The sequence below is a fragment of the Gossypium hirsutum genome, chromosome A12 (assembly GCF_007990345.1).
Source record: "Gossypium hirsutum isolate 1008001.06 chromosome A12, Gossypium_hirsutum_v2.1, whole genome shotgun sequence".
In the NCBI taxonomy this organism is placed as follows: domain Eukaryota; kingdom Viridiplantae; phylum Streptophyta; class Magnoliopsida; order Malvales; family Malvaceae; genus Gossypium; species Gossypium hirsutum.
This window is the reverse complement of record NC_053435.1, coordinates 66709765-66722636: the sequence shown is the minus strand read 5'-3', so window position 1 is coordinate 66722636 and position 12872 is coordinate 66709765. Positions and strand designations below refer to the sequence as shown.

At 36.6% G+C, this 12872-nt stretch overlaps 1 non-coding gene across 1 annotated transcript; it reads left to right on the top strand.

Moving 5' to 3' along the window:
- The first annotated feature begins 8193 nt into the window (after positions 1-8193).
- LOC121211660 (small nucleolar RNA R71) lies at positions 8194-8300 on the top strand. Its single transcript, XR_005906879.1, has one exon. It is a non-coding gene; the product is annotated as a small nucleolar RNA R71 (small nucleolar RNA).
- Positions 8301-12872: the final 4572 nt, after the last annotated feature.

The window sequence follows — 12872 nt, the reverse complement described above, 5'->3', positions numbered from 1 at the left end:
TTTGCTGATATTGCTAACCATTTAGCTTGTGGTTTGATGTTGATTGATAAGACGTATCATCAAAGGAAAAAGTTTCTTCACGATGTGAAGTACTATTTCTGGGAAGAACCATACTTGTTCAAGAAGTGTGTAGATCAAATGATCAGGAGATGTGTGGCAGAAGATGAAGTACAAGAGATTCTATACTACGATAACTCAGCTCTAAGTGGAGGACACTTCGGAGGTACTCATACTGCGGCCAAAGTATTGCAAGCCAGATTCTTTTTGCAAACACTATTCAAGGACGCGTATGCTTACATAAAGAGTTGTGATCGATGTCAAAGGGTTGGAAATGTCACCAGTAGAAATGAGATGCCTCGAACAAACATCATTGAGGTAGAATTATTCGATGTTTGGGGCATTGACTTCCTAGGTCCTTTACCTCTGTATTTTGGTCACAAGTACACCTTGGTAGCTGTAGTTACTACGTGCCTAAGAGGGTCGAGGCTGAAGCTTATCCAACAAACGATGCTAGGGTTGTAATAAAGTTTTTATAGAAACACGTGTTCACAAGGTTTGGAACTGCAAGAGCTATTATCAGCGATGAAGGGTCCTATTTTGTGACCAAGTGGTTGAAATAGTTGTTAGATAAACATGGAGTGAAACACAAGGTCACTACAGCTTACCATCCGTAGACGAATGGGCAAGCTGAACTGGAAAATAAGGAGATCAAAGGCATACTTGAGAAGGTAGTTTGCTCGAACCAATGAGATTGGTCCAAAAGACTGGATGATGCTTTATGGGCTTACAGGAAAGTATACAAGACACCTTTAGGGATGTCACCCTACAGGTTGGTCTTAGGGAAAGCTTGCCATGCACCCTTGGAGTTAGAACACAAAGCTTACTAGGCCCTTCGACAACTCAACTTGGATCTTAAGCTTGCTAAAGAGGAACGGATGCTCCAACTCAATGAGCTAGAGGAATTCTAAACGTTCTCATATGAAAATGCCAAACTACTCAAAGAGAGACTTAAGAAATGGCATGACAAGCACATTCAAGTTCGAGAGTTTGAAGCAGGTCAGCAAGTCTTGCTATTTAATTCCAGATTAAAGTTCTTTCTAGGTAAACTAAAATCATGTTGGTCCGGTCCATTTACGATTCATTGCGTCTATCCATACGGAGTTGTTGAACTCCAAGGTGAGGGAGGTAATTTTCAAGTTAATGCTCAGTGTCTAAAACATTATTGGGGAGATAAGACTGAACGGAATCAAATTTCATTCACTCTATCAAATGTTTAAATTTTCTTATTTTCCTTTTCAATAAATGATTTAGGGTATATTTTTGAGATTAGTATGTTTAAATCAATTCTGTCTAGGAGATTGGAACTTACGTGGGATCGCTTGTGACCCCTCCAATTTTTCCTGGGAATTGATTTTAACATAATTTTTCGAGAAATTATTCCCTAAATAGAAAATTAAATTTTTAGTTTTTCAAATAAAGAGGTCAATGTTGACCTAAGTTTTAAATTGCAACTCAATTTCAAATTTTCATTAAGTTTAGGGACTTAATTGAATTATTTTCAAATTTTGGTTGCTATTTTCGTAAATAATAAAAAATAGATGCCTTTTTTGTAAATATTTTCAAAAGGCTTCTAGAATAAATTTTTTTAATTCAAAAAAAAAAGATGCATCTGCTTTAGCTCCAGTGTGCGCGCACCTCAGCTGTTGCCCACTCAGCTTTGCTGCCTGCTGCCCATGCAGCTCATCGCGCCAAGCTGTGCCACTTCTTGCTCCTGCTCGACGAGTCTGCTTGCTGTCCTGCACTTGTGCGGCACATACCTACACCAAGCCCCTTAGCCAAAATCTTCCAACCCACCTTAAATTGACTTTTTTGTTTATTAATTTTTTTTAGGATTACTGAGTTTTATAAAAAAAAAGGTGGTTAATCATGCCTCACAAGAGAACTCATGCTTGTGCCCAAATTGATGAAACACAAAACAAATTCCATTGTGAAGAAGCCAAAGCAAGATATGAGAGTATCTTCAAAAATCAACAGATGCATCCAGAGAAAGGCTTTACATTGAAAGAGAGCAACTACAAAGACTTTGTGGAACGTATTCATCAAGTTGCTGCAGCCCTCAATTAGGAATTTTTTTGTGAAAAGAGGCCTAGTATGGATGAGGAACTAGTTCGTGAATTCTACGCGAATTTAACCTCAAGCGAATTGACAGAAGTTCCAGTTCACGAAATCAAGGTACCAATAAGTTCAAATGCTATTAATGAGTTCTTTGAATTGCCTGATTTCGAAAACGATGAATATTCTTCTTTGATGAGCAACATCGAGCCCAAAAATTTGCAAGAAATTCATGAGGAACTTACAATTCCAGGTTCTAAGTGGACTATGTCAAAGCAACGAATCCACACTTGTCGAAGAGAATCTTTGACACCACTTGCAAGGGTATGGTTCTATTTCATCCATTTCAGCCTTATGCCTAGTTCGCATGGGACTACAATCTCGTTAGAGCGAATGATCTTATTATATTTGATTTTAACTAGAAAGACCATTGATGTGGGAATAATCATTCTACGAGAGATGAGGAATTGTGCCACTAGACGTTCCAGCCTCGCTTACTTCCCCTTTACGATAACAATTTTTTGCTTAAAAGCTGAGATTCTTGTAAACGTAAAGAAGACATGGTATAGCCAGGGCACAATCACAGATTGGGACCTTTACCGAGTAGCTGGAGATTTTCTTCTACAGTAGCGAGTTGAAGAAAGTGAGGATCTCGATGAGGAGGAAGAAGATCCCACAGAGATTAAGCCAATACAATCGGCTGAAGTCCTTGATAAGGTAGAACCAATAGAACTAGAAATTGAGCTCGATCAAGAAACCTCAATATTTAGAGCTCAACCGCCTAGCCCAGGTCTTCGAGACGAATTGTGAAAGTTAATGGACATAATGCAGCATATGCAATGGCAGCAACAAGCTCACTGGAGATACTAAAAAATAAAGGATGACTCAATGAGAAGTGCTCTTAAGAAAATTTACAATGACCCATTTATTTTTGTACCTGAATTTCTAGATTTTATATTGAACTATAGAGTCCATTATCGAAGAAGGAGAGAAGCAATTCATGCAAAGGCGATAGTGATGGAGCAAAAGATGAGTCAAATTCAGAAGGGTCTGCAAATAAATAAAGAGGGGATCTTGATTTTATTTTATTTCTGTTCTTAGGTCATTTTAGGATTAAGTTAATTAGGAATTTTTTTTAAACTAAGATAGGAAAATCACTAATAAAATTTGAGCAAGTCACGAAGTATAAAGTGTGGCAATGGGTATATACATGTCTAGGATTGGATTTAGAAAAGAGCTTGGTACTTAAGCAGTGAAATTGACTCACCTCCTCTTTTCTAGAATCCTACCTAGTGTATAGTATCTATTCACTTTAAACAATGAAGACATTATTCATTTTAAGTTGGGGAGGCCGAAAATTTGAATTATTTCCACCCAGAATAAATTTTTCTGTTAATTATGATTAGGATATATTATGTTCAATAATTTGAAATTTTGTTAAGTATGCTAAACTTTAGTATGAATAAAGTTCTATTATTTCAATGAATTGTTATGTTAGCTTAATAATGATATAAATGTATTTTTAATAAAGCATGCAAATCACACCATAAAATTTTAGTTCCTTACGAAAGTTAGGCATGCATGAAAATTTAAGTCTTTAGAATTGACTTAGTAGTTTCTTGAGGCGAAATCCTAGGAAGCATGGAATGTTGGAAATGCTTTATGCAACTTTTGTTTGGACCATTTGAGCCTTTCAAGCTAACCATGGTGAAATTTTTATCCTTTGAAACCCAACTTTGAGACTATATGGCCTAATTTTATTTGAACCCTTGCAAATTTAGCGATCACTTCTCTCTTAACTATCTTAAAATTGTCCCAAACAATAGACTCGGTACTATTCCAAGTATTCGTTGAAAATAAGTTTGGGGGAGTTGAAAGGAAGTATAAAATGCTCTTAAAATTGTGGTACATTCAGGAAAATGCTCGTGTAATTAAAAAAAAGAAAAAAACATATCTACCTAAAAGAGAATGTACAAAAGAGCATACGAGAGCAAAGAAATTTGTTGTATTAAAGGTGATTATTTCAAAGGTCCGATACAAGTTGAGCCTAGGGTTTAAAAGCCTAAAATTATCTATCTTTTACCTACCCTTAAGCCCAGCCACGTTTCAACCTTGTTAAAGACCTATTGATTCAAAACTTCCAATGGTACCTACATTAATGGAGAGAAATTGCTATGTACAACATATGAAGACATAAGTTAAATTTAATGATTGCAGCTTAATCTTGAATAAAGGGAATAAAATCACATTGGTAATGTGATATCCCGAATTAGGGCCTAATCAAAATAGTGGTTTCGGGACCAAAAAATTGAGATAGAAATAATTATTTTATAATTATTTTGAGGTCTATGATATGACTGCATGATTGTGTGAAAATTTCGTGAGGAAATTCTATGCATAAAGTGCTTAACTTGAAGTTAGGGACTAAATTGAATAAGTTGCAAAACTTGCATTCTAGAAGTTTCTAGTATGAAATTGCTTTGAAATATTAATTAAGAGGTCTTAAATAGCAATTTTACCAATTTCTAAGTTTATGGACAAAAATTGGCCATGGATGGAATTTTTGAAAGTTTAGTAAGGAAGGGCATTTTGGTCATTTGGATATTCAATAAAATAAAATGGGAAAAATAACAAAAAAATGATCATCTTCTCCATAAGTTGCTGCTGAATTTTCTCTCCACCATAGCCAGGGTTTCAACACTTTTAAGCCTTGATTGTAAGTGATTTCTATGCCCATTTTTAATGTTTTTTTTACATTTTTGAAATCCTCATAGCTCGGTTTACCTGTTTCTACCAATATTTTGAGCTAGGGTTTATATTTAAAAAATTACCCATGAATGATATGCATGAATTTTGATGTTTTATGGTAGAATATGAAGCTTGAGATTGTGTTAAACAACTTTTGCTAAGTGATTTTATGTAAAAACAACTAAAATGACACAATCAGTAAAAATACCTAATGTTCATAAGTACATGTTAGAGTGAGAATTGGATGTCGCTGTAGAAGGGAAAAATGATCAGCATATCATAAAACATAATAAAATAGGATGAAGTTTAATTTACGAGATTTGGGGCAAAAGTGTAAATATGTAAAAGTTTAGGGGCAAAATTGTAATTTTTCCAAAATATGATTTCGGGTTGATTTGAATAATATGAGTCCTAATTAGGCTATATTTGAAATGATAGAGCAAGGAAAATCGAAATTCGAGCTAAAATCGGTAAAATACCAAGTTATGGACAAAATGGTAAAAATGATCATTTTCGCATACGAGGTAAGTTCATGTGTAAAAAAGGTAACATAATTTTTATTTTAAGTGATTTAACGTTATTTATATGACATGATACTTATTATCATGAAATATGATGTTTTGTTAATTATTATTTGGTGATATGCAAATGATGCCGCTCCTTTTCGCTTCTTTGAGGTGGGGACGGTGGTTTTCTTGTCACATGGATTTGACATGGTATGCAATAGTTCTTGGTGGAAGGAGGAGTTAGTCGTCTGAGGAGAGCTGTCGACCAGCCACGGGCGTGGGAGTGAGGGCGTGTGAAGAGGTTGCGACGGCTAGGGTAGGGTTTTTGGGGAAGGGAATGATGAATAGTGAGGGGTTTATATAGAAATCGGGGCACACGGCCGTGGGACACACCCATGTGTCCTAATTTTAGCCCGTGTGTATCGTGATTTTCAAATTTGGGTGCATGTCAAATTCGGCCCATGCCAGTGTTATTTGGGCATGTTGATGAACACGGCCATGTCACACGGCCGTGTTCTGCCTCGTTTGCTTCTCCCATGCCTGTGTATGTATGTCCACGCCTATGTTGTTTTGTTAGTCTTGACCACAGGTAGTGAGCGTGGGCGTGTCCATGCCGCACGGTTGTGGCAACTTATCGACTCCCTTGTTAGGGAAAAATTTTGCCTTATTTTCACATGTCCGTGTTGCCTTTCGTGGTATAGGCACAGCCTAAGGCAAGCCCATGGGCCTGGCTGTCTGGTTCTGGAAAACCTATGTTCAATGACTCAGTTAGTGAATTAAATGTTAAAAACTAAAATTTAAAGAAGTTAACACCATTAGTGCTCGGGTTGCCTCCTGAGAAGCACTTATTTATAGTCTAAGCTCGACTTACCTCTCTGTTGCATAGTCATGGCAGTGCGAGGAGTTTACACTCCTCATCCCTGCTATCAATTTTATCAAAATAAGGTTTTAGACGAGTACTATTTACCTTGAACGTACCGAATTTGGGATGAATTACCTCGACTGTGCAGTATGGGAAAATGTTAAGTACCGTAAGAGGGATTTCTCCATTAGGTTCAAAGGTGGCAATTCGAGGGTCTGCTACATCTAATAGTACTTTGTCTCCAACCTTAAGTTGATTTGGTAAAATATTAAGCTCGTTATGGCGTGGTTTTGGTCTATCGTGTGCTCTCGATTTCTGTGTCTGCCATTCATCTAGTCCCTCAACTTGTAGCCTTCGTCCTTCATAGATGGTTCTTTGTTGTTATTTTAACAAGGCTCATGTATGTTTTTCAAACATATTTCCTGCAAGGAAGGTTGCACCACATGATCAACATTAGTAGAATTTCAAGCTTGAAGAGTGATTGTTTCCACACTCACACGAAGTGTGAGTTCACCTGTACCAACATCAATTATAGTTCTAACAGTTGCTAAAAAGGGCCTTCCTAAAATTAAAGGCACGTCACTATCCTTTTCTATGTCTAGAACAACAAAATCAACTGGGAATATAAATTTGTCAATTTTAACGAGTACATCTTCAATAATACCCCTAGGAAATCTGATTGTTTTGTCTACTAACTGAATGTTCATCCTAGTTTGTTTGGGTTTCCCAAGACCTAGTTGTTTAAACATTTTATAAGGCATTACATTTATACTAGCCCCTAAATCAGCCAAAACATTATTAACATCTAAACTACCAATTACACAAGGAATCATAAAACTCCCTGAATCTTTTAATTTGTTGGCCAGCTTATTTTGTATTATGGCTGACCAAACTGCATTTAACTCCACATGCGACGTCTCATCCAACTTCCACTTATTTGTTACAAGCTCTTTTAAGAATTTGGCTACGTTTGGCATATGCAAAAGAGCTTCAATAAACGGTAAGTTGATATGTAATTTTTTTAATAATTTAAGGAATTTACCGAATTGTTCGTCTGTGCGGTCTTTTCTTGTCGCATTGGTGTATGGAACACGAGGTTTGTACTCTTTACTTACCGGTGTTTGTTCACTATGGTCTAACTCACCTTTGCTTTTACTTACCACAATTTCTTGTCTCGGTTCTGGTTCATGTTCGACTAACCCTTTTTCATCTTGAATGGTAATTGCATTGAACTGTTCCCTTAGGTTAGATTCAGTGTTACTCGGCAGGCTACCCTGTGATCGTTCAGAAATCAATTTGGCGAGTTGACATATTTGAGTTTCGAGCCCTTGGATCGACGCTTGTTGATTCTTAACTGTTGTTTCGGTATTCTGAAAGTGAGTTTCCAACACCGCGATAAACTTTCTTAGCATCTCCTCAAGATTCGGCTTCTTTTCCTGTTGGTAAGATGGTTGTTGAAAACCCGAAGGATGTTGTGGTCTTTGATTCCCTTGACCTCCCCATGAGAAATTCGGGTGGTTTCTCCAATCTGCAATATAAGTGTAAGTGTTACTATATGGGTTATTTTGAGGTCTAGAGTTATTATTACCCATATATTGGACTTGTTCCTCCTCGATGATAGGGTTGAAGGGTTGATATTCTATGTATGCTCCTCCTCCATTTGAATTGCACCTCATCACTGGATGTACCTGAGTAGAACTACACAAACAGTCAATCTTTTTATATAAGAGTTCTACCTGGTTAGATAGCATAGCAACCGCATCGAGGTTAAAAACACTAGCTGCTTTTGTCGGCTTTGTTCTCATGACTTGCCACTGATAGTTATTCAGTGACATCTCCTCTATAAATTCATAAGCCTCCTCAGGTGCCTTATTATTGATAGTCCCACCAGCAGTTGCGTCAATCATCTGTCTAGTTGAAGGATTCAGGCCATTGTGAAATGTTCGAACTTGCAACCATAAGGGCAGCCCATGGTGAGGGCACCTTCTCAAAAGGTCCTTGTATCTCTCTCATGCATCATAGAATGTTTCTAGATCCATCTGCACAAAAGAAGAGATATCATTCCTTAATTTGGACGTTTTAACAGGCGAAAAATATTTCAGTAAAAACTTTTCGGTTATTTGTTCCCAAGTAGTGATTGACCCTCGTAGTAACAAGTTCAACCACTGTTTAGTTTTGTTCCTCAACGAAAAGGGAAACAACCGAAGGTGAATGACATCATCAGAAGCGCCATTGATCTTAAAAGTGTCGCAAAACTCTAAGAAATTTGCCAAATGAGCGTTTGGTTCCTCGTCCTACAAACCATCAAACTGAACAAACTGTTGGATCATTTGAATTGTGTTAGGTTCCAATTTAAAATTATTTGCAGCAATAGTAGGCCTAATTATACTTAACTCAGTTCTTGTTAAAGTAGGTTTAGCATAATCATACATAGTGCGTGGAGCAGGATTCTGATTTACTAGATGAGCAGCAATAGTAGGAGGTAGCAGATTTTTCTAATTTTCATCCATCTCCTCAATTGTGGTGTGAATGTCGTCCTCTTGCTCTTCCTCTGTGTATCTTAGGCTTCGCCTTATTTCTCTTCAGTTTCTGCAAGCTATGCGATCGATCTCACTGTCAAAAAGTAATGGTCCTGATGGGCTTCTTCTAGTCATGCACTATAAAAACCTGCCAGAAGCGAATAAATGAAAAATTAGAAAAGAAAATAAAAATTTAAATTACAATAAAAATAAAATGGCTAAAGTAATAAAAATTGAGTGTTCCTAATATCTTAGTTCCCTGGCAATGGCACAAAAAACTTGATCGTGATGTGAATCGTGATAAGTTTTATAATTTAGGAATGTTCATTCTTGAAAACTAACTATTATCACGACAAAGGCAAGCACACCTCTTATGGCAAGACTGGGATGTCGAACCCAAAGGAACTAAAAGTACTAGTATTAACTTTCTTTTTATTATCTAGCCTAAAAATAAAAGGGTTTGTTTTATCTCAACTAATTACTAAACTAAGAATGCACATAAAGTAAATTGGGGAAATAACTTTTGGGAAATCTGAATGATTTGGACAATACATTAGGGAAAAATCCACCTAGACTTCACTTGTTATTGACTCTGAATCAGATGATTTATTCACTTGACTTGATCCGTAGAAATCCCTAATTTATATTATTATCTCTCTCGAGACTAACAACGTCTAACCCTAGGTTGATTAATTGAAATCTCTTTCTAATTAACTCCCTAGTGTTGCATTAACTTGATCTATGGATTCCCTTATTAGGTTTCACCCTAATTCGGCAAAATCTTGTCACCCTATCTCTAGGCGTGCAATCAACTCCGCTTAATTATGTTAGATCTACTCTTAGATAAGGACTTTTGCTCCTCTAAATAAGCACATCAATACTTGAATCAATATCCTGGAATATTAAAGCAAGAATTAAGAACTCATAATTAAGAACAAGTTAAATATTTGTCGTACAATTCAGATAATAATAACAAGTTCCATCTTAGGTTTCATTCCCCTTAGGTATTTAGGGGGTTTAGTTCATATTTATGAAAGAAAACATCTCAAAAGAATAATGATAACAAAACATAAAGAAAACCCAAGAACTCTTGAAGGGAATTGAATGGAGATCTTCAGTCTTGAAGTGAATCTGGCTTCTGAGATGGATCAATCAACTTTCTTTGAGTAACTCCTTGCCTCCTACTCTGTGTGTCCCTTTTTGGTACCTTCTAGGCTGTTTATATAGGCTTTAGAATGCTTTTAAACCCTCAAGAGTGGCCTTTTCCGAATAGGACTAGACTTGGGCTCGACAGGGACACGCCCATGTGCAATTGCTTCAAACTGTGCTCGAGTCTGTTGAATGGACACAGGTGTGTAAACTACCTGTGTGAGGAAGTCCAGGCCATGTTGATTTCCCATGTTGACCCATTTTCTCTATTTTTGGCCCGTTTTTCACTCTTTTTACTCTCCTATGCTCTCCTAAGTATAAAACATGAAATTAAAGGATTAGGAGCACCGAATTCACCAAATCTAAGGATAATTCATCAAAAAATATGCTAAGCATGAGGTAAAAATATGTATAAATTACGGTTTATCATCGGGTCACCATGTGGCTTATTCGACTCCATGCCGATGCCACAAAACTTTAACGAGTGTTATACTTTTATTGCTAAGTTATTTGACCTCCCGAGCCAAAATCTTTACTGGCTCTTCACCATAAGTCATGTCTGAGCTAATCTCAAACTCTTTTGGCACGATCACATGCGAAGGATCCGATCTATATCGATGTAACATGGGCACATGAAACACGTTGTGAATCTTTTCCAACTCTGAGGGCAAACCCAATCGATATATAACAGCCCGATTTAGACCCTAGTCGGAACAGTGGTTTCGAAACCATAAATCTGAGGTCGTAAATTTTTTTATATATTATTTTATGTGTTTACAGCATGTTAGAATGCATGGGTGAAATTTTTATGAATTAATTTTACCGATTGGTTGTCTAATTTGATAAAAAGGACTTAATCGCGTAAAATGCAAAAGTGACTTTCTATTTGTTAAAAATACTAATTTTCTATGGCCTATTTGTAACACCCCGTACCCGATACCGTTGCCGGAGTCGAACACGAGGTGCTAACCGACTTAATTCATTTACTTTTACAGTCCATTTTAAAAATTTCCAGGGAGTTGGCTAACTGTGTCACTGTCACCTTAAAAATCATATCTTGAGTTATAAAACTCGAAAATCAGTTTCGTAATTTTTCCCTGAAACAAGACTCATATTTCCATCTACATATTTTTTTCTAGAATTTTTGGTTGGGCCAATTAGTACATTTTATTAGTTAAATTCTCCCCTGTTATAGGGTGCGACTACATTGACCTTCATGCATTACGATTTGGATATCTCCCTGTACAGGGCTTCAATACTGATGCCGTCTGTTTCTATAGAAACTAGACTCAAAAATGAATCTATGAATATATGGCATGACTTCTAATTATCTCTGGTTAATTTATAATGAATTTCCAAAGTCGGAACAGGGAATCCAGAAACCGTTCTGGCCCTGTCTCACGAAAACCTGAATATCTCATAACATACTGTTCATATGATCGTTTCATTACTTTCCTATGAAAATAGATTCATCAAGGTTAGTTTACATAATTTATGCACTATTTAATTCCATTCCTACTATTTTTAGTGATTTTCCAAATCTACATCACTGCTACTGTCAGCATCTGCCTTTAAGGTAGACTTTACCTATTTCATAGTTTCCATGATTCAACTAGCCCTTTTAGCATAAATAGCACAAATTATGATAGTGATTAACTATTCCCATGGCCAATCCTTGTTAAGCATATCCACACCTCTCAATAACCATATCCATACCAAATGATTATAACATTATGCTCAAACATATATAAGCCATTTTCGCATGGCTATCCAAAATTATACAAATCCAAAGGGTCCATGACCCACAACAAAAAGGGTAGTCCTATACATGCCATTTCAAAGTTCAACCAAAAGTATACCAAAAGGAGCTTTGATAGTGTGGGCGACTTCGACTTCAAAATCCCGAGTCTGATAGCTGAAGAACCAAAATCTATAAAACAGAGAATCAAAGAAACGGAGTAAGCATTAAATGCTTAGTAAGTTTTGAGCAAAGAATTTAGACACAACCAAAGTATAGCATTCATGTAGCTAAACAGATAATTTCATATGCACAAATTTTCAATATCATACTTACTTCACATTACCAACCCTTATATTCATACACAAAGATCAACTTAGCCAAAGGCCGGTAGCTCATTTATCAACTGAGCGAATACTTATTTGTAAGGGCTCAACTAATTCAAAGCACATACGAAACATACCTCAATGTTGGGATGTTACAAGCGTATTAACTGAAATTTTTACAGCAAGATCGTTCATTCCCGAATCACGTACCTTCGGAATTTAACCGGATATAGCTACTCGTTCAAATGCCTTCGGGACATAGCCCGGTTATAGTAACTCGCACAAATGCCTTCGGGACTTAACCCGGATTTAGTAACTCGCACCAATGCCTTCGGGCTTAGCCCGGAATTAGTAACTCGCACAAATGCCTTCGGATCTTAGTCCGGATATGGTCACTTAGCACAAAGCCTTCGGGACTTAGCCCGGACATCATTCGAATAACCATGCACATTTAACATTAAATCATGACACATTCGTATTTCATTTTCATTAGCAAAACTCAAACACAAGACACTTATCACTCTTGCAATTTCGGCTCAATAGCCACACACAAAGAGCATGATTTTGATTTGCTTAAAACATGATCTAATCAAATCATAATTTAAGCTCTATTACTCAAGAACTTACCTCGGATGTTGTCGAACGATTTCGATGGCTATTCGACCACTTTTTCCTTCCCTTTATCGTATTTAGTTCCCTTTACTCTTGAGCTTAATTTAACAAATAAATTGATTTAATCATTTGAGCATCGAAAAGAGGAACTCAAGGTACTTAGCCCATATATAATTCATTAGACATCAAAGTCACATATGTACGGAATCATGAATCAAACTCAACACATTAGTTAGTATTCTCCTTAGCCGAATTTTCTAAGTCAAGATAAATCCTTCAATATGCTTACCTATGGCCGAA